This window comes from Sciurus carolinensis, chromosome 1, assembly GCF_902686445.1.
Source record: "Sciurus carolinensis chromosome 1, mSciCar1.2, whole genome shotgun sequence".
NCBI lineage: Eukaryota > Metazoa > Chordata > Mammalia > Rodentia > Sciuridae > Sciurus > Sciurus carolinensis.
In genome coordinates this window covers 160,752,563-160,776,382 of record NC_062213.1, presented here as the reverse complement: position 1 = coordinate 160,776,382, position 23,820 = coordinate 160,752,563, and positions in this window count along the sequence as shown.

Sequence of the window (23,820 nt, the reverse complement as noted above, 5' to 3'; positions counted from 1 at the left end):
GGTACAAGCCTCATGTTTACAATTTGAGGGTTTTCCCTTAAAGGGAAATGATTTCAGAAGGTGCTTCCTCCCCAGCTCCTTCTCCTTTCCAGGTTTCCCTCAGTAAGTTTCGCCATACTCTTCCAGAGCTAAACATTTCTCCATTGCATCAGAGACTGCAGCAACACTGGAGGACGGTAAGAGTGGTGCAAAGGAAAATCAGGGTAAAGATGCTGACCAATCTATAACCACTCCCCCACAAAAAGCAAACAAACAAAACAAACATGACAGAAAAGTTAACCTGGATTTAAATTATGTAGGCATCTTAGTCAAAGGTAAAGATGACAATCAGCTTTCATCAACTTTGCTACCTCCAACCAGAAAAGAGCAGGTGCCTAAGGGGTGTTCTGAAAAGAAATTGTTGAGTAAGAAATTGAGAATAATGAAATTGTTAAAACAATAATGTTCATATTGCATCTTTGCCAACTCAGAGATTGTTTTGTGTGTTCTCTGATCAAAACTTGCATCAAATGTTTTCCTCTTGCATAGTGTGTACCACCTGTTAGTTTCCACTTAAGAAAACAATCCAAACACAATTGTATTATCAAACAGAAACTATTTAATTAACTTGAGCTTTTGAAGGAAACTATTTTTGAACTCTGGAAATTTCAAATTTCTGTTTTTGCCGTGTCACTGGACTACACCTTACACATGCCTACTCTGGATTATTCTATCTCGTGATGTGCTACAGACTGGTTTCCAAAGATCCCTGGTTACTGCAGGCAGCCCTGCTAGTGAACCATGTTCTTTGAGTTATGCACTTTAGAAACTCTTCTGAATATCTAAATAATCTTAAATTTTAGATTTTAGACGTTAAGTACAAAAACTGCTACCATCCATGACAAAAATAAAGCATCTCTGAAATCACTTGTTGATATTTCTTACATCAGAATTCACAAATCTCAATTCTACCTATCTGTCCCATGATTATGGCCATAAAAATCTCTTAGTCTTTTTTGTTTCCCAGATTTCCAAACATACAGGACTCTTTAAAGAGAGGTCAAAAAAAAAAAAAAATCACAACTCCCTCAGTATCTGGGTATAACTACTTTACATAAGAACCCAAGTGAATATCATCTCATTCTGCATTTACATACACCAGTCTATTCCTTCTCCACCTAATGGGCTAAAAATCAATATCTATTCTAGGGCCTGGGACAGAGAGAATAATTGTTTCAACAATTTCCTTGTGTAAAAGCTCCTGCAGAAATTGACATTAAAAATATACCCTATGTGTGGCTGCTATTCTCTAGAGACTGTAACTCACTCTCAAGTCAATTAGTTTGAGGCCAGGAGGAAAAGGGGTCACCCTAAATCATTCAGCTACAGGTTTTAACTGGTGTAAAGAGCACTAAATTCACTGGGAACAGGCAGCATTTCCGATGGGCAGGAAAGAGGGAGTTAACACCCACCTAGTTCCACCCAACTAGTAGAGGCTGAATATTAAGGCAACCTTCTAATGCGTTTCTGCTCTCCTTTCAATTTGAGTCCTTGCTCATTTATTATACATTATTCCTGTGCTTGATCATCATGTCACTGGGGGTCCTACGTAACATACCATATCAATGTGGACTCTGTCTGCTTTCCAGAGTTCCTTAATGCCTGGCAGAATCTTCTCAGATGCAATTCTTCCTTTCATGTTGGGCCCCCATGTGTGTGGCATTAATTTCTCTGGCTGCATGTAATTCATTCAGGGACTCACACCAGCTGAGAACCACATATGGGAGTCCAGATTTACAGGGCTGTTTTATTTTGTGCCTTGCCAGCCCAGGGGAAACAATTTTCTATTTGAATTTTGAGTGTTTGCCTTCGTTGTGTAGTCTACTAGAAATGGTTGATTAAGAAGCCACATTCAACAACAAGAGGCCCATTGGGCAGTGGATTGGGCCAGTCAATCATCCTCCACAGCCTCTGTTGTCCTTGCTTTAACCATCACTCTCTTGCTCCTTGTCCAAACAGGCTTTGGTACTCTCATGTATTCTGCTGTCAAGGGTCCAGCTCACTGTCGGCTCTGACTTTTCTATTCCCTAAAGAAGTTTTCTCTCCCCCCATTTTCCCCAACTATTTCTTCTAACTTTGTGACCTCAGCAAATAATTTTTTCTCTGTAAGCTTCAGGTTTTTCTTTATCTTGCAAAATGAAAAGTTTAGATTAAATGAGGACTCATATTCCTGAGATTCCTTGATTTTAAATAGAATTCAAGATCATATTCCAACCACATAGAATATATCCCCATCCCCAAGAATTTTGTTTGGCAGAAAATGGGGCCCCAGAAAACAATAAGAGACATCAGAGAGTTGAACATCACTACATTGAATTATGTCCTATTTCTGGCTTCCTAAATAACATCCTCATTTCTACTCTGAACCTTGACATTCTTCTCTTTATCACAGACCATTGTCAAAAGAGGACAAGATGAAGATTGTTTTAAAAGGATATGGACAACATCTGGAATAGAATATCTTGCCAAGCATCTCTAAACAGAAAGGAATTTACATTTCTGAGCACAAGGTAGGCAGCTCCATGCAGACTTTATGCATCTGAAATTAGAATCTGTTCTTTCTCTCTGACCTATATTTTCATCAAGGCCACCCTGAAAGTTATTTTTCTTCTCTTTTACATTCTCTTGTAAGGTTTTCTTTCTTTCTCCTCCAAAATAAGATATCAGGTTACAGGATGATTTACAAGATGACAAGTTTGTGTTGGGATTGGAAGAGGAGCATCCCCTGATGTTAAATGTATTTACATTCATCATTTATCATGAGTGCAGGAGGGTTAAAAAAAATGCAATACACAAGACTGTGATGTCCCTGGTCTAAAATTAAGAAACTAATTGAGCAAATGTGACCAAGAAAAGCAGCCTGGGTAAAGGGTGCAATTAAAGAAATAATAAGCTAGAGAGGTGCTTGAGAAGTAGAACATGGCCATCGAATTGCAAGGGGGTGGAGAGATTAGCAGTAAATCAAGAGCTTCAGATCAAGTAAAATGGGGACAATGGAAAGTACAAGCCAAGCTCCTGGCTCCACAGCAAGGCAAGACTCACTTCAATTAAGCAAGGTAAGAATTGTGAATCCAGACACGCCCTATTTTGCTTAAGATTCTAATTGAGACCCAAATCCTAGCTCCAAAGCCACTTTTACTTTAAAGTCCTCATGTAGGTTAAAATAATTCATTAGACTTCTGTTAGTCATTGACCTACAAATGCATTTACATGGTAATTGTTCCTGGTCCACTTAACTTAATCATTTGGTTGTGTCTCTATGCTTCAGAAGATTGCACCTACTGGGCTATGACTTTTACCATCCTTAAAAAAAAACAACTTTGGCTATATAATTAATATCTAATATACTACACATATTTAAAGTGTTATGATTAATGCATATTGACATGTGTATACATACAACTGTGACAATACCACAACAATCAGAACAGTAAGCATACCTCTCTCCTTATCTTTTGGTAACCCTTCCCTCCTGTCCTTCCCTCACCCCCAACCTCCATAGCCCTGATCTATTACTGTCACTATCAGTTTACATTTTTTACATGTTTATATTAATGGAATTATATCATCTGGATCCTTTCAGCACACTATTTTAAGATTCATCCATGTTGTATGAATAAACAGTTCTTTCTTACTGATGAGTATTATTTTATTGCATAGCTATGTATTGCCATTTGTTATCCTTGTACATGTTGACGGACATTTGGGTTGTTTTCAGTTTGGGACTATTATGAATAAATGAATGTATGTGTACCAGTCTTCATATGGATATGTATTTCCTTTTCTCTTGAATAATTGCCTAGGAGTAGAATAATTGGATAACTTCTAAATGATTTTCAAAAGTACTTGTACAATTTTATATTCTCAGTAGCAATATATGATAATTCTCATTTCTCCATGTTTCACTAACATCTGATATCTTTACTATCTTTCTTACAAAAGAAAAATAATAAAAGAACTTTAAATATGTCATTCATTCACTAGTTGAATGTTTACTAACATAGGCACAGTGAATGACCTATGTGATTTCTTGTGACAACACCATAAAATAAGGAAAATTGATTTTTGGCACCAGGGCTTAAACCTAGAAGTGTATTACTGCTGAACTATACCCATCTCTTTTTATTCTGTGGCAGTGTCACCCTAAGTTGCTTAGGGCCTCACTAAACTGCCTAAGCTGGCCTCAAACTTGTGACCCTTCTGCCTCAGTCTTCTGAGTCATTGGAATTACAGTCATGTGGTACCATACCTGGAAAGGAAAATACAGTTTGACAATTATAGAAGCAAATGTACCTGGTAAGTTCACAGAAAGTAACAGTGGAACTAGAACATAATTTAGGTCCTCAGGAAAGTGTCATTTTTCTATGATGCTAAATTTTCAGAACAGTTGCGATAGGGGAAGAAGGCAAATGTCCTTAACCAGTTCACTAAGCTTCAGTTTGAATCCGTAGTGAATGCAATTCTATAATGTCAGTAATAATTTTAGATGTCAACATGAATATTAGCTGTTCAAAAGCTTACAATAGGCCTATGAAACTAGGAATGTATTTAATTGTTCACATGGATAGGGAAACAAAGGATCAGAGAGGTTAAAGAATTAGCCCCCAGTGTAACATAGTAAGAAGATGTGTGGATACATTAAATACTTCAACTGTATACTTCTAGGATTATTTCCTGCATTATGGACTTGAAATTAGTTCACAAATCAGATTGACAATTCAGGTTGTGTTTTTATAAACCATCTGGTTCATTTCCCTATGTATGGAATAAAACTGATGAGCATTAAAAGCAACTATGAAGCATCTCTGTCATCTTACAGAATAGGACAAAGGTTGGATCCAGTGAAGGGTGCAAGCAGTTAATAATCTCAATAACCTCACCCATCAATAGCCTTTTCCCAATTTCTTTCTGTCTGATGGATTCTTCTTCCTTCAGGAGGTTGAAAATGACAGGTGCTTATTTTCCTGGATTCCTTGCTACTGAAGCATGACTTGTGAAGCAATATTAACCAATGTCTACAGAAAAAAAATACATTGGGAGCTTCTGGAAAAAAATATTCCTCCCTAAATAGCTCTCCTATTTGCTAGATATGACTCTCTGTAAGCACCATTTGTAGCAGCCAATCAGAATCTCTAAGCAGAGAAGGTGCCATCACGTGGAGCATGGTGGTACAGAAACAGCACAATAATGAGTATCTTTGAGCCATCTCATCTACCAACTTTAAAGATGCCCTAATGCAGCTTTACAGTATAAGATAAATTTTTCTTACCATTTAATCCACTTTTAGTTTGACTTTCTGTTTCATGTGCTAAAGCATCTTAATTGATTCAATTTAGAAACTACAGGCCAGGCACAAGACTAAGTACCTTCAAATAAGTGATCCCATTTAATCTTCAAGACAAGGTCATGGAATAATTATTACTATGCTCATTTTGGAGATAAGGAAACAGAAGCTGGGGGAGGTTAGATGACCTACCCAACTTTAAGCAGAAAACAAGTGGTAAAGAGTCAAACCAAAGACTATTTAAATCTAAAGTCCATGCACTTTTTATTACACTATGACAACTCATTGGAAAGACTGTAGTATAAATGCAAATTTAATTAGAAGATATATTCACTTAATTAATTATGAAGACAGCAACATGCTGGCTATTTTATTAAGGTGACACAGTTCAGCTATACTTTTATAAATGTCTTGAGTTTTATCATAGCAATCTTGAAAAAATCCAGATTATATTTCTTTAACGTTTTTGAAAATTCTCTCTTAAGTGCCTGCTACATGTCAGACACAAAGCAAATTCCGTGAGATGCAACAGTAGAAAACATGATCTTGCCTACATTTTTGAGTTGGGGAGAGTAAGTACACAATACATGACAGATCCCCAGTAACAGTATTATAATAAATGCTATTGAAAAGTGTTTTGTAGTTCTGTACATTCACATTGGGTTTAAAAGTTAAGAAACTATATCACATGAAAACTTGGAATAGAATGGCTATGTTTGTGATCAGGTTTAGTTTCTGTGTTTGAGGAGGAGGAAATCTGAAGGACAGAAGGAGGGGGGCAAATGAATGGGTCAGCCAGAAGAAGCCTCCAGGTGTTTGTTAAAATTATTTCTGATAGTGATTGTGGTTCCTCTCCAGGGAGCTTCACCCAAGGATCCTGCAGCGGGATGGAATTGATGTGGCAGACTGTGATATTGAGAGTCAGATCGAAACTTCATGAGAATGGAGATTCACACTGATGAATAGGATCAGAAGCCAGCATGTGGTAACCCAATTCTTCCCAATATAGCAGGTTCTTGGTGGAAAATAACAAAACAAATAAATTTAAAAAAGAAATTTTCCTACCAAATCAACCAATTCGAAACAGCGATGTGTATCAGACCGCAGAATACTCTCCCCCAATGGAAGTTGTAAAAATCCTCACCACCTGAGCCATTTAAAAGTAGCCTGGTTAAAATAATTGGAAATTTGCTCTAGGGAACTATCCATTAGTGGCCAAGGATGTAGGAGATGAATTGATAGGCCCCTTAAAGTCCTACTTTCCATAGCACAACTTCCTGGGCATTTGGAAAATTCTCATTACCTCCTTTTAATTTTTTTTTCTTTTTTTAGTTTTGGTTTCTTTAATACACTGCCAATCACCAGCTGAATGTTAATACAAAGAGTGCTTTCTACAGTGAAAAGGTATCTCTTCGGGGTTAGAGTCAAACACTGCTCTGATCTTTCTCATATATTACAGGTTTTTTTTTTAGGGTATGGGTGGTGGCTTGTATCATCAGCTCCCCAGGAGAAACTGTGAAGGGACTAGAAGTATGACCTGCTGGATCCAGTTATCAATCCATTGACCAGGCCAGGCTCTTCTGCTTTATCTATATTCTGACACAAGGAAAACACAAGTTTTGTAGGGAGCAGATGGCCTTTTTCCTGATATTCAGGTGGTCTGGAATAATGCCAATTGTAGTTCTCTTAAAAAACAACTACAAATGTATGCTTCAGTTAAGAGATAAGATTCACATCCCAGATCAGGGCCAGACAAGCAATCTGGAACCTCTAGGGGAATTCTCAGGAATTACTCCACTTCAAAATGCCTCTGTAAACTAACCTAGCTAACTCTGTGAATTCAAACTCTGAGAAGTAGCAGAGGAAAGTGGAAGGTCCTGGGGAAGTATTCTCTGCAAAGTTACTTCAGTTTTCTCTGACTGGTAATTTTGCTATGTTGCTCTCCACACACAATTTCCCCTTTCCTTCCTAGATGTCCCTTCCTTCACTTTTGTCTTTATTGAGCATCCCATTGTGTAAATCATGTTATGAACCAGATACTCTGCAAAACACTGGGAGTACACAGTCAGTGCTGTGGTCTGGATGTTTGTGTCCCCTCCTGGCAAAATTTACAGGTTGGATACTGACCCCCCAGGTTGATGGTATTGGAGGAGGAGAACTTGAGAAAGTGATTAGATCATGAGGGCTCTGCCTTTATGAGAATTAATGCCCTCATAAAAGATCCCAGACAGCTGCCTTGATTCTTTTACCAAGAGAGGACACAGGGAAAATGCGCCCTCTGTAAGGAATGGATTCTCACCAGACACCACATCCGTTGGGCTCTTGATTTGGACCTCCCAGATTCCAGGATTATAAGGAATTAGATTTTTTAAAATAAGGTTCTCAGTTATGGCATTTTTGTTATAGCAGCTAGAATGACTAACACACACTGGCTGTATGCATTTCCTTTCCCAAAGGAAATGTTCTTCCTTTCCTATTGTACTTGTTAGGCATAGTCTAAGTTGTTATAAAAAAGACACATCAGAATGCAGTGGATTATGGAAGATAGAAGTTCTTCTTTTTCTTCACAGAACAGTTTGAAGGAGAGTAGCACGGGGCAGTTGAGGAATCTTTGCCCCACAAAATTATACAGAAATTTGATTTTTTTTTCGTGTGTGCATCATCTCTGAGGAAGTTTTTCTCTCTCATTACAATTTAAGTTAATAAGACTAAAGCAATGGAAGGTGGATAATCGTTTTTAGGGTAGAAGTACAAAAAGGGCACATTCCCCAGGCTCCCATGCTGGGAAATGAAAAGTAGATCATATGATCTATCAAACCCAGAGGATTCTTGTCCCATATGTAAAGGGGGAAGAATGAATACTGGGGGCATTTAACTTTTTTCCTATAAGGACAAAATGGAAAAGGCACTATAAAAGAAATCAGAAGGCCTCAGTATCTTGACTGGTTGCTGCCTTTTCCTACTTCATCTACTGATGAGAGATAGCATGAGATAGTTGTTAGGTCCTGTTCAACCTCAGTGTTAACTAAATTACTTTCCTTACCCAGGCCTCCAACACTGTCCTCTGTTGTCATAATTCAAAAAGGAGCAAGTGAACTTCAGTTTGTTTATCTACAATAAGCAGTGGTTTCTTTGTTTGTAAATCCTTTACATTTTAAAATAGAGCATGAAGTTTTGCAGCTTTGCCTTGATAAATACCTTTTCCATCTCTTCCCTTGCCTTTAGCTTCCTCTCAGATAGATAGGTGACCTGGTTGTTTCTGAAAAAAAAAAAAAAAAAAAAAAAAAGAGTTCCTTCAGAGGAACTACTTTGAGGAAAAGAAAATTGAGAGTTAAAAAAAAAATAATAATTAGATTGTATTCCTTTGCCCTGGTAGTTATAGAATCAAGTAGACACTCATGAAAAAAGAAAGGTAGAGAAAAGCAATAGAGAAGTACATAGATGAGATTTGCATATAACACAACAAGTATTCATTGATTGGGTAGAAAAACAGAGAAAAATGATGGAGGAAAATAGAATCCTTATTCAGAACAGTCTGTTGTAATTGCTATATTAATTTAGATAAATAGTAAATGTTATGTAAAGCTAGACTATGCTACATAAACATCTTTTAAGTTTTCTCATAACAGATTTTTTCTTCTACTTACTTTTTTGTAACAGCTTTATTGAGATAATCAGACATCATGCAATTCAACCTTTCAAATATAAAATATAGTATCATTTAGCATTTTCACAAGTTTTGAAACTATTTAATTTTATTTAAATGTAGATGTTTTTGTCCCCTCAAAAGAAACCCTGTACTCACTGTTAGTTGCTGTCCATACTTCCAATCCATCCTTGGTTCTCAGTCTACTTTCTCTCTCTATGAATTTGCATATTCTAGACATTCAACATCAATGGAAACATGTAACTTCTGGACTTATTTCTCATTTTTATTCCATTAATCTGCATTTCTATTCTTCAGACAATATCACACTATCTGAAGGATTTGTAGTATGATTTAAAATCAGGTAGTATTATTTTTCAAGATCAGTTTGGATGTTCCAGGTCTTTTAAATTTCTATATGAATTTTAGACTGGGTACAGTGACACATGCCTGAAATCCCAGCAGCTGATGGCGAAGGTGCTGAGGCAAGAGAATCTCAGGTTAAAAGACAACCTTAGCAACTAAGAGAGGCTTTAAGCAACTTAGCAAGACTCTGTCTCAAAATTAAAAAAAAAAAAAAAATGAATAGGGCTAGGGATGTAGCTCAGTGATGAAGTATCCTTGGATTAAATCCCTGGTACCAAATAAATAAATGAATAAGTAAACAAATAGTTGTCAATGTCTTCAGAAAAGGTAAATAGATTTATCTTTCCACTTATTTATGTTTTCTTAAATTTCTTCCAATGTATTTTGTAGTTTTAAGTATACAGTCTTATAGTTCTTTGGCTAAATTTGCTTTTGTGCATTTTATTTTTGTTATGTCATATAAATGACATTTTAAAATTTTATTTTCAGATGGTTAATTGCCAATTACCAGTACAAAATACAATAGATTTTTAGAAGACATTGATCTTACATCCTGTAGCATTTTGAGTTATTTTCTTGAGAATTCCTTAGGATTTATATTTCCTTTCCAAATTGGTTTCATTTATTTCTTTTTATGTCTAATTGGCCTAGCTAGATACTCCAGTGCAATGTTGAACAAAAGTGAACAGGCTTGTCTTTTTCCTTATTTTCAGTATTTTGCAATTAAGTATGATGTTAAGTGTGGGAGTTTCAAGTTTGAAATTGAAGAATTTTTCTTCTAATTCTAGCTTTCTGTGTTTCTTGTCATGAAAGTTATTTGAGTGTTTCATGTACATTTAATAATTATTATTTTACTGTTGTTGGTTGAAGATAATTGCAAATATCTGTTAGAGCTAGTTAATTTATAGCACTGTACAAGTCCTACTTTTCCTTTTGATTTTTTGAGTAACTGCTCTATGAGTAACTGCTCTATTCATTTTTGAAAGTAAGTTTTTAATTTTTCCATTTCTTTTATTGAATTGTCTTTTCAATTTAGTCATTTTTTTCTTTCATGCATTCTGGGGCTTTGATTTTTGGTGCATATATGTTTATAATAGCTATATTTTCCTGATAAATTGACTCATGTCATTTTAAATTCTATTAACATATTTTTTATTAAAGTTCATTTTGTGTATCAGTATAACTACTCCAAGGTATGTAATTTTCCATCCTTCTACTTTTACATAACTATTTGTGTCTTTGATTCAAAAGGAGTAACTTTAGATTCTTTTGCTGTTTTTGTACTGTATTTTTTTGGTAAATTTTAGTTGTTACTCTGAGGATTGCTATTAATATCTTGACTTGAAATGATAAAGTTTGCATTAATACCACTTAAATCCCAAGAGAATACAAAAAAAAAAAAAAAAGAAAAGGGACTGGGGATATAGCTTAGTTGGTAGAGTGCTTGCCTTACATGCATAAGGCCCTACATTCAATTCCCAACACCACAAACAAACAAAAAAACCCTTTGTTCCAATACAGCTTGACTACCATCTTCCTTTGTGCTTTTTTTACTGTACAGATTACATCTTTTTACATTTTAATCCTTTGAATACAGTATTATAAATGTTGCTTGATAGCTTTGAGTCCTTTAAATTAGACAATAGAAGAAATGAGTTATAAACAAAGACACATTTATACTGTGTTTTACATTTACCTGTTTACTTACCTATGTGGTACTTACTTACCTTATCTGGTACTCTTTTGTCTTCATCTGGATTCAAGTTAATGTTTAGTGTTTTCTCATTTCAGTTTGAAGTTTTTTTTCTGGTATTTCTTATTGAACCAACATACCACTCATAAATTCTCTGGTTTTGTTTATCTGAAAATATGTTAATTTCCCCTTCATTTGTGGAGGGTAGTTTGGCTAATTATAGAGTTCTTGGTTGACAAGGAACACCAAATATGTCTTCTCTTTGCCTTTTGTTTTGCATGGTGTCTGATAAGAAGTCAGCTATTAACACTATTGAAGATCCCCTGTTTGTAAAATGTCACTTTTTTCTTGTTGCTTCCAAGATACCCTTTGTCTTTATTTTTTCTAAATGTTTCACAATGACGTATCTAGGTGTCCATCTCTTTGAGCTTATCTCACTTGGAGAAAATTGATCTTCTTGAATGTGTAGATTGCTTTTCATCAAATTGGAAGAGTTTGAGAATATTTATTTCTTAAAATATTTATTCTGTCTCTTTCTCTGCTCTCTCTTGGAACTCTTATTATATGTTGGTTGGTATGCTTGATGAGATCTCACAAGTCTCTAAGGCTGTGTTAATTTTTCTTCATGCATTTTTCTCTCTGTTCCTTGCACTGGATAAATCTCAATTGGCTTCTTTTTTTTCTTTCTTTCTTTCTTTCTTTTTTTTTTTTTTTAAATTCACCCATACTTTCCTCTGTCAGCTAACATCTGCTGTTGGGTTTCACTTGTGAATTTTTTATTTCAATTATTCTTCTTATCAATTTTATGGTCTCTATTTGGCTTATCTTTTTAAAAATATATTATTTCAATCTCACAGTTGGCATTTTCTATTTTATGACATATGATTCACATGATGCTCATACTTTCCCTTAAGGTATGAGACATGATTTCATTTAGGTCTTTGAACATATTTATAATAGCTGATTTTAAATCTTTATTAATTCCAATATCTTTGTTACCTGTAGGATAATTTTACTGACTCTTTTATTACCTCTGTATATGGTCACATTCTCATGTTTCTTTGTATCTTTCATATTTTTTTGTTGAGACCAGATTATTTCTCTAAAGTTGTTTTGGTTGTTGCTTTTGTTTGTTTGTTTAGTAACTTTCTTGGCCTAATCTGTAAAGTTTGCAATCTTTATCATGTGTAGTTACTGGCATTTCTACTTGGTTGCCTTAGTTGTCATCTACTCATTGCACTGCTCTTTCCTTCAATATTTAAACTAAGAAGATTTGCTGAGAGGCTTTGTGTATATTGGGACATGCCTTGAAGACTCTGGCAGGCATTTATAATTATGCCTTTATCTTCACCTTATGCTTGTGCAAAATCTATGGTCATCCAGAGTTAAGAGACCATGGTCTTATATAGCATTTCCTGGGAATACACACAGCCCTGCAGATGCATGTGGACTTCCACATTTCTAAGACTATATCAAAGTTTTTCAAAGCATGCTATAGGCATCTTTACTAATTTCTTTAAGTTTTTTTTTATCAGCCTCTTGATAGGTACAATTGATATTGTCACCCAAACAATTTCTATGCTCACCAGTTGCCACTGTTTATTTATTTTTAAAAATATCCTATAGACAAAGCTGTTAATGTAGATCAAGCCTTGTGTCTGATCAAATGAATATGAGCTCTGAGAATGTAACCCTTCATGGAGTTTCCAGATAGACTAAATAGTGACACTGCTGGAAATGGACCCTCCCAATGGCAGCTAGATTGCTGCTCTTTACAGCTACTACAATTGCAAGCTTGTTGGTTTTCAAGGCTATTGTGGAGTTGGCAAGACAGGGATGGGAACAGAGTCTGTAAACACACCATAAAAATTGATTTACTTTCAACCATTTTCTTGAAGTAAAACTTCTCTTATTATTATAAGTCTCACTTTAATTTCCAAAGTATAGAAAATATTGGCCATTTACTCCAGGGTTCTCTTTGCTTAGTTGGAATAGTATGTTTCTGGAGGTCCTTACTTTATCATTCTGTATATGCTACTTTTAGTCATTTATTTTTGCAGCATAATTTTTATTGTATTGCCAGGGTACTAATTCAATTCTTGGGTGTTTGGGGCCAAGTGACTATTTGGTTCTTTCAGGATTGAATTACTCTGAACTAATTCACTTTATACTTGGGTCCAGCTTTCAATAAATTTAATATCTAAACTGGGCTATGGATGAAACATGAGGCCCTCTAAAGATGTGTTTGAATGAGTAGGAGACTGACAGTAATTTCTTGCAGCCCTGTTCTTCTCAGCACCCCCTGTTGTCTATGAATACCATTTCACTATTCTCAAAATGGATTTTTCTGTGGTCCACTTTTCAGAAGTGACCAGCTTAAGAATTTCCTAGCTTAGGTTCTCTGAAATGATCTTCTCAACTAAAGGAAGTCAGAGTAAAACCTAGTCTTCCCTCATTTTACCATCCAAGAATGTGCAGCTAGAGCTTAAAGCATCAGGCCAATGGGGAAGTCTCTGAAAAGACAAGGAGCTATGGTCATTTCAGAGATGATATCACTGTCTTTGGTTTTCATTTGATTTCTATTCTCTATATATTCTAACTCTCTAGTCTTCTTTCACTTTTAATTCTAAAATAATTTATGTTACACTTAACACATGCCAGGTATTTAGTTGGTCCCAGATAATATAAAACTATATTAAACATAATAATTTCCTTAAAATTTTTCATTTTCTCTTCCAACATGAATATTATGTTTTAATCCTCTGACTCTGTCAGTAACTTGTCTTATAATCTTGTGACAGTTCTTCTCCTTCTGATTCTCTTTAAACTCCTCAAATTTAATATTCTAGGCCTAAATTAGGTATAGGTAAGACCTTATTACTTCTTTGGATGTAATAGTCTATATTAACTCTTTACCTTTGTTTTTTCCTCCACTTTGAAAGCCCAACATGATGAAGGAATGAATGCTCACTTTTTAATTTTTTAAAGACACAATTTTTTCAACACTATATTTTGACTCTCTTTCTTATAATGTATTATAAATACATAATTACATATATTTATATGTAAGTGTGTTTATGTATACATATATGTAATTAGAAAGTAGGTTATAAAACCTATTGTTACACATTTGATAGCATTATTACTATTATTTTTTCAATTTTATAGAATAAACTAAAGTTTACAATGTTTGGATAAATGTTTTCTAAGCTCACATAGCCAATAAATGTTTTAACTAATATCCAAACTCAGAAAGTCTAATCCCAAGGCTTTGCTATTATTTATTACATGATACTGCATTTCTAGGAAGAAAAAGTATGTAAAACACCATCATTATAGTTACTTTTCTTATCAAAGAATTACACCAGGAAACACAGATCTGTAGTGGCCAAGAAGACTGCTTTTATGGTCTCATAAATCAAAGCCACCTCACCTTTCAATTGCTATGTCATCTGAACTAAGACAGCAGATATGTTTGGGGTCCAAAATTTCTCGTCTGTTTTTCATTTTTCAATATTGCTATCTATAGAATATGATCTGTGGGTCCTTCCTTCTCCTTTTCTATTTTTTCACTGGTGTTGGAGGTTTTGGAAGAAAATCACATTCTATTCCCTCTTCCCCAAACTAGGTTACATTAAGAGATAAACAGCCATTGGAAGATATATGGGAAATAAGCAGGCATCAGTTTTATTAATAGAGGTGTTGGAAAGTATTTATTCCCATGGATCCCCAGGAGGACTGAAGAATTGAGGAGATAACACATGCCAGCAATAGCAACCCTTACTCCAAATGTAGACTCTGAAACTGTAGGGACAATTGATCCTGCAAAGAAGACTAAGTACTTATCTCACCATAGGGACCACTATGGAGCTAAATGAGTGTGACATGACTAGAAACACAATCTTACTAAGAATTCAAAATACCTGAGGACTCAGGAGAGTGAATCAGTAGGGCTTACAATACTTTCTCAGTGCAATAACTTCCTTGTGACACAGTGGGTATCAACCTCTCATTTGACGTATATCTTGATGTGATATCTTCTTAGATCTATTTGTTCCTTCCTTGAAAAGAAGGAAATAAGAGGCAGTGAGCCATAGCCTGAGAGTGGAACTAAAAGAAGAAACAACCTCCTCCAAGGTATTTTATTGCCACGGGTTTCTAGTTTATAAAATTTAGTTTAAATCCAATCTTCTCTATAAACTTCCCATTGAGGAACTAAATGACTTTCTCTTTCTCTTTTGAACGTGTATATCACTGAAGTCAATGTGACTCATTTTAATACACTTTATTTAAATATTTAACACAAGATAGATCTGAAAGAAAAAGGAAATGGAACTAAATATAGTCAGTAAATTATTTTTTAAAACACAGGCTACAATAAAACCATTTTAGGCCAACAAAATTTGGAAGAATTTTTCTAAAATAGACCTGCATTAAAGATATTTATTATGCTGAGTAAGGATAACACCTGATGAATCTCCTAACTTTAATAAAGAAGGCAGAGCAGTATATTTTAAATTTATATAAAAGAATTTATTATCTAAAGTAATAATAATAATAATAATAATGCACAGTGTGGCTTATAGTATATGTGGTAATGAAATGTGAGATAATATCAACAAATTTCTCATCAGAGCTTTATAAACCAGAAGGCAAAGTCCTGATACCTTCAAGGTGCTACAAGAAAACAACAACAACAACAACTTTCAACCTCCAATCCTATTTTTGGCAAAATTTTTCTTAGAGAATTTCCAGATAAACAAAACTTAAGGGAGTTTGTTGTCTCTAGACTATCCCTGCAAGTAATATGGAAGGGAGCCCTGCAGGTTGATATGAAAATACACTAGACAGACCTAGAAGCAACATGAAGAAATAGAAGTCTCCAATTCCTAGGTGACTATAAAGCTAATGTTATTTCAATTGTGGTTTACAAATTCTTATTTTGTCTTCCACACAATTTTAAATACTAGTGCTTTAAAATTCTTACTTTATGTTTTTAAACACAAATGTAAGACTATAAGTTTGTGATATCAATCACTGAAAGAGTTGGGACTAAAGCTGAGATTTTGTATCTTATTGAAATTAATCTGATAAAAATGTAAATTAGAATGTTATAACTCTAGTATGTTAAATTTGGTCCCCATGGTAATCACAAAGATGGTAAATGCAGAATTATACAAAAAGAAAAGATAAGGGAATTTAAACCTTTTAAAAAAAAGAAAAAAAGAAAAAGAAACACAACCACCAGTAATGCAGAAAATAATGAATAAAAACACTGTAAACCATATAGAAAAAAAAGAAAACAGAACAAAATGGCAAAAGTCCTTCCTCATCACTAACTACTTTAAATGCAAATGAATTAAAGTATCTAATCAAAAGATATAGATAGATAGAAACAATAAAAAACATGATCCAACTACATGCTATCTAGAAAAGATTCATATTTGATCCAAAGACACATATAGGTTGAAAGAAAAAGGATGGAAAAAGATATGTATGCAAATAATAACCAAAAGTGAATCAGAATGACTAAATTAATATCAGACCAAATAGACATTATTATTAATTTTTATTGTTATTATTATAATTTTGCAATGCTAGGGATCAAACCCAGGGCCTCAGGTATGCAATGCAAATACTCTACAAGGGTTATACCCTTAGTCACAAAATAAACTTCAAAGTAAAAAAATATATATATCATTTTTGCAAGAGCTTTTATAGACCATGGCACCATAACATGGTGAGTTTTCTTCTCTCCTCCTAATTATGGTCACTTGTAACTATCCAAATGCCTAGCACCTCCTTACAGGAGGACCTCAATCCACCTGGTTTGTGCAAAGAATAGGTTATGAGGCAGAATACAGGGCACCAGGCTGTGTTAGTTCTTACCACAAGATGGCCAAATGGAGGAGCTTCTCACTTTCTTTGTTTTTATATTTTACCTTGAGAGAAAATGTTCAATTTCTACATTATAGAATAAAAAGAACCATCACTTATGCTTCACATTAAAAGATTTTTCAAGAGATAAATAATAAAGTTATATGTTATAAAATGTTCTATTTGATTAAAAATATGATGATTACTATAAAGACTTATCTAATAACAATCAAAATATATGAAGGAAAATAAGAATTAAAGGAAGAAATAGTTAATTCTAAAATTAAAGTTGGAGACTTTAGTATTTTACTATTCATAAGAAAAAATGGACAAAACTTAAGTAATGAAATAGAGGACTTAAAATTAATAAACCAAATAGACCTAATAGACATGTACAGAATGTGCTACCCAATATAAGAACAGAATATATATTATTCTCAAGTGCCTGTGGGACATTCTCCATGAGAGATCATGAGTTTTACAAAGAGTTAAGTCTTAAGATAGACATCACACAAAATATCTTTTCTGACCATCATAAGATTAAGTTAGAAATCAAATCAATAAAAATGGAAAACTCACAACTTTGTGTAACTTAAAATGTACACCCCTAAATGCCTAATGGGTCAAAGAGTAAATCAAAAGGAATTTGAAAACTACTTAGAGATGAATGAAAATGAAAATACAGCATATCAAAACATGGGACTCGGGGAAAACAGGGAGGAAAATTTTTGTATTAATCTTAACCTTCAAAAAATTAGAAAGATCTCAAATAAATGGCCCAACTTTTATAACTTCAAGAACAAAAAGAAGAAGAAACACCTAAACACAAAATAGCAGAAGAAAGGAAATAATAAAGATTAGAGCAGAGACAAATAAATATAGAAAAACAACAAAGTTAACTAAACCAAGAGTTAGTTCTTTGAGCAGATCAACAGATTTGATGAACCTTTACATAGAATAACTAAGAAAAATCAATGAAAACTCAGTTACTAAAATTGGAAATGAAAGTGGGGACATTATTGTCAGTTTTACATAAATAATAAATATTTTAAGAGATTACTATAAACTGCACTTACCAATTGTAGATGAAATGCACAAATTCCTAGAAACAAAACTTCTAAGATTGTGTCATAAAAAATAGAAAATCTGAACAGATATATAATTTATAAGATCAAATCAGTAATCAAAATCTTCTATCAAAGATGCCCAGAATCTCATGGTTTCACTGTTAAGTTCTACAAAGTATTTAAAGAAAAAATAACACCAATCCTAACACATCCCAAGAGGTCAACATTGTTTAAATGCCAAACGATGACATTGCAGCTAAGGAAAACTATAGAACAATATTCCTCATAAATCTTGATGCAAAAATACTCAACAATATACTAACTACAAAACCAAATTTACAATTATATAAAAGTATTATTTATACCACATTGGACTTATTCCAGGAGTGCAAGGATGACTCAACATATAAAAATGAATCAAAGGGGAGTGAAGGTAGGGGAAGGGGTTGAGGGGAAGAAAGAATGAAACAGACATTATTATCTCATGTACATGTATGACTGTATGACCCATATGATCCTGCAATAATATAATTAGAAAAATGAGAGATTACACTATTTATGTATGATCTATCAAAATGTATAAATGCATTCTACTATCATGTACAACTAATTAGAACAAATAAAATGAAAAATTTTTAAAAAAGAAAAAAAATTTGCAAATCCTTAATGGAATATGTCTTAAGTACAAAAAAAAAAACCAAAAAACAAAAAACAAAAAACAATAAAACTATGGTCTTCAGTAAAAAAAAAAATGGATCAATATAATATACCAATTTAATAATAGAAGAAAAAAGTCTATATGATCATCTCCATTGAAATAGAAAGGCATTTAACAGAACTCAACATCCTTTCATAATAAAAATACCCCCAAAGTGGGAATAGAAGGAAACAGCCTCATCATAATAAAAACTATGATTGTAAAACCACAGGGAACATAATACTTTATGGCAAAAGATTGAAAGCTTCTTTTTTTAAGATCAGGAACAAGTCAAAAATGTTCCCTTTGCCACTTCTCTTCACATAGTACTAGAAATCCTACCCAGAGCAATTAGGCAAAAAAAAAAAAAAAAGAGAGCGATAAAAAGCATCAAATGAAAGAAGAGAAAAATTATCTCTGTTTGCAGATGATATGATTTTAAATGTAGGAAACCATAAAGATTCCATATAAAAACTATTACAATTAATACATGAATACAGAAAAGAAGCAGGATATAAAGTTAAGTAATAAAAATCAGATGTCTTTCTCTACACTAACAATGAAAAATCTGAAAAGGAAACTAAAAGAATAATTACAATCAAAAGAATAAATACTTAGAAATTACTTAGAAATTATAGTAGAATGCATTTATACATTTTGATAGATCATACATAAATACTTAGAAATAAATACTTAGAAAATACTGAAAATGATAAAATAGTGCAGAAAGAAATTAAGGGAAACACAAATAAATGGAAAGAAGTTCCATGTTCATAGACTGGAAGACTTAATAATAAAATCACCATACTATACAAAGCAATCTACAAAGTTCAATGCAATCTGTGTCAAAAATCCCAATGACATTTTTTTGTGATATATAAAGATTTGTTCTAAAATTCATATGAAATTGGAAGACACCCTGTTTTAAAAAAAATTGAAAAAGGACAAAATGAGAGGCATCATATCTCCTTATTTCAAAATTTTTTACAAAGCTACAATAATAAAAATAGTAGGACACTGTCATAAAGACAAGCATATAGACCTATGGAATATGATAAAAAACAGAAGCAAATCCTCACATACATGGTCAGATGATTTTTCATAAAAGTGCCAAAACTATTTGGTGAGGACAAAATAGTCTTTTAAACAAACAATGCTGGGAAAATTGGATAAGCACATGGAAGTGATGTTAGATCCTTACTAAGTATCATTTACAAAAATTAATTTGAACTGGATCAAAGAGCTAAACATAAAAACCCAAACTATAAAACTGTTAGAAGAAAACATAGGATAAATCCTAACACTGGATTTGATAATGACTCATTGGCTTCGACATCAAAGGAACAAACAACAAAAGAAAAAATAGACAAATTGAACTTCATAAAAATTGAAAAGTTTTGTATATAAATTCAGTGAAAAAGCAACATGTGGAATAGAACAAAACACTTGGAAATCATATATTTAGTGAGGGATTAACAAGAATATATAGATAACTCCTAAAACAATAACAACAACCTGATTCAAAAATGGGCATAATAAACCAGGCACAGTGGCACATGCCTGTAATCCCTAGTGGCTCAGGCAGGAGGATTGAGAGCTCAAAGTCAGCCTCAGCAAAAGCAAGGTGCTAAGCAGCTCGGTGAGACCCTGTCTTTAGATAAAATACAAAAAATAGGACTGGGGATGTGACTCAGTGGTCTAGTGCCCCTGAGTTCAATCCTTGGCACCCTGAAAAAAAATGGGAACAATATAAGTAGATACTTCTCCAAAGAAAATACACAAATGGCCAATAGCATATTTTTCAAAAGTTCTTAATATTGCTATTAATTAGGTAAATATAAACTAAAACAAGAAGATGCAACTTCACACCCATTAGGAGGGCCATTATCAATGAAATAAGAAGTATCAGGTGTTGGTGAGGATGTGGGGAAATTAGAACCCTGTCCACTTTTGGTGGGAATGTAAAATGGATTATCTCCAGTGTTAGCCAGCCTTGTATTGCTGTGACCAAAATACTTAACAAAAACAACTTTTTTATTTGGGACTCATGGTGTCAGAGGTTTCAGTTCATGGATGGCTGCTGCCTCCATTGCTCTTGACCTGAGAAGAGATAGCACATCTGGCATAAGGGTGTGGTGAAGGAGATCTGCTCCATTCATGGTAGCCAGGAAGCAGACAGTGAGGGAGAGGAAAAGGGGCCACAGGGAAGTTGAACACTTCAACGGCACACCCTAGTGACCCAGTTCCTCCAGCCATAACCCACCTGCCCATGGCTACCACTCAGTCCATTCAAACTAGGATGGACTGACTAGGTTACAGCTCTCGTGAACCAATAACTTTACCTCTAAACATTCCTGCATTAACACAGGGAGGTACCGTCTACCCAAACCATGACAGTTACTGTGGGAAATTTCCTCAAAAATTTAAAAATAGAATTTTTATATGATGCAGCAATTTATTTCTGGGTATATATCCAGAGGAATTAAGTGCTATAATTTAAACATATATTTGAGTTCATGTTGATAGCAACATGATTCATAATAGCTAAAATGTGGAAACAACTGAAGTGTTCAATGACAGATGAATGAGTAATCAAAATGTGGTTCTGTACATTCAATGGGATATTATTCAGCCCTAAAAAGGAAGGAATTTCTGCCATATGGTATAACATGGATGAACCATGATGATATGCCTAGTGAAGTAGGTCATTCAAAAAAAGACAAGTACTATATGACTATGCTCATGCAAAGTAAATAGAGTAGTCAAAATCATAGAGACAGAGAGAAGACTAGTGGTTTCCAGGGTATGAGCAGGAGGAGTTAATGACGAGTTATTGTTTAATGTATATAAAACTTCACTTTTGTATGATGAAAAGAGTTCTAGAGATAGATAGATAATGATGATGGTTGCATAGCCATATGAAGGTATCACTGAACAGCACACTTAAAAATGGTTTAGATGGCATGTTTTATGTTATAAGTATTTTACAAAATTTTAAAAAATGAAAAAAAAAAAAAAAACACATGAGATATACCTAAATGAAATGCAACTTGCATCTTCCTGGGCTGCCTATCAACTAGTTCCCCATCTGCCTGCTTCTTTACAATTGAAGGGCATGTAATGAGAATTCTCAGAATTGTTCCTGCTCAGTTTTTTCTTCAGTACCGTTTCCAACATTTGGGGCAAAAAAAGAAACTGTACCATTCATCCTGCAGTACGGAATCTTCCGTACATTCCTTTAGCCACCTCCTTTTGATTTTTACTTTAATTACTTATTCTCCTTCCTGGCTGCTGCTGCTGCTACTCATGATGATGAGATGATTGCTTTGTCTATTTTTAAATTGTTTCTTTTCAAAGTGGGTGGAGGGGATAGGGATCTCATGAAAAGCAATGGGAAATAAGTAGAGGAAATGGCCAGGCAGTGAGGGGCAGGGAAGGAAGGGGGAAGTGCTGGGGAGTGATATTGGTCAAATTATATTATCACATTATGTGCAAGAACCAATATGTAACAATAAATCCCATAATTATGTACAGCTATAATGCACCAATAAAAATGTGAAAAATAAATAGTTTCTTTTTATTGTTTATTCCATTTATTAGGTATTCTGGAAGGAAAAACTCCTGATCTAGTTTTATTTTGCCTTCTTGACTTTTAAATGACCCTCAATATTTAAATTAAAATGTTTTTATTATAAGAACACCCTATTTCTCTTCGATACCTTCCTTATGGGTCCTAAGTGTGGGTATATTATGACTGTTCTTTGTTAATTAAGTCTTTGGGAAGACATTTAATCAGCTGAAAAATACTGTATTTAAATTGGGAGGTCTATGCTTTGATTCTGTGAATATGCAATCTAGGGAAGTCACTTAACTACTCTTCTTTTTCATAAGCAAAAAAGAAATATAGTACCTAACTTATTCATCTCATGTTTATTTTTCAGAGTATCCAGTGTGATATTATAAATGGAATTGCATTGTAGATTCTCAAACATTACACTGATTACAGGAATTGGGATGATGATAAAATGATGATGAATATTATGATGAATTGTTTTTCAGTAATAGGGAAGTGAAAGAGCTCAAGGGATAGCATCAACTTGTCCCTTGACAATGTGGCTTGTTGACATTTATGGTGACAGTTATGACCCCATGGATTTCCATAGGGAAATCTTAAGGGTTGACGACCTCCCTCTTAAGACGGTGCAAGGCCCAGGAGAAACATAAAAGAATGCAAAACCCAAGATGCCTGTATTTGCAAAAAGCAAAGCCACCAGTTCATTTTCAATTAAATTATTCTCAGTCATATCCAATTACCAAATGCAGCTAGGTCGTTCATTATGGAGAGAAGAAAAATGCAGCATCACTTGTGTTATTTTTAGTGGCAGTGGAGCAACCGAATACAAAGCACCATGTTGCTTTTCTCCTTGTTTTTGTTCCTCTGTGAGCTGAATTTTCCCAGAGAAAAGCAACATTACTTTCTTTCACAGATAACCTTATATTTTCCCAAGTTTCTTGGCTCATACTCAAGCAGAGTTTAGTCATACTCTATGACATTCTAACTTGACTACTTTTTTAATGACAGTATCTAGAGTACTTTGTAAACTACTGAAGGCAATTTCCTTGGAATTTATGAAAAAAGCTTTTCATAATATTGTTAAGAATTTAAAGTACAATGGATGAATTTTGACTTTCTGGAATGCTTATTGAAGACAAAATTTTATAGTTACACTTTTGAGTCTCAAGTAATGATTCCTCTACTTAGTGACTTTAGCAAACTTCAGTTTCCTCACCTACAAAATGGAAGTACAATAGAACACATGGAATCGTAACTGCATGGAGGTTTGAATATTCCATGTGTCAATATGTATAAGTAACTCAGGAAGGACAGTTAATACCATTGCATTTAGCCATTGGTGTGGATGATAGTGAAATGGAGGTGATGGTTTTTAAGTTTCATTTACTTTTCTGTTCACTCATTCTGCATTTATCTTCTTGATGCTTGTGTCAAGCATGAGGCTAGACTTTGAGAGAGAGGAAGTGGATTATTCATCGTCTTTTCTACTTGCTGCCCTCAGATCCAAGGAACAAAATTTTTAATCCTGTAGTTTGATATTCTGTTCCTCTTTTCTAATTCCTTCCTCAACTCCTTGT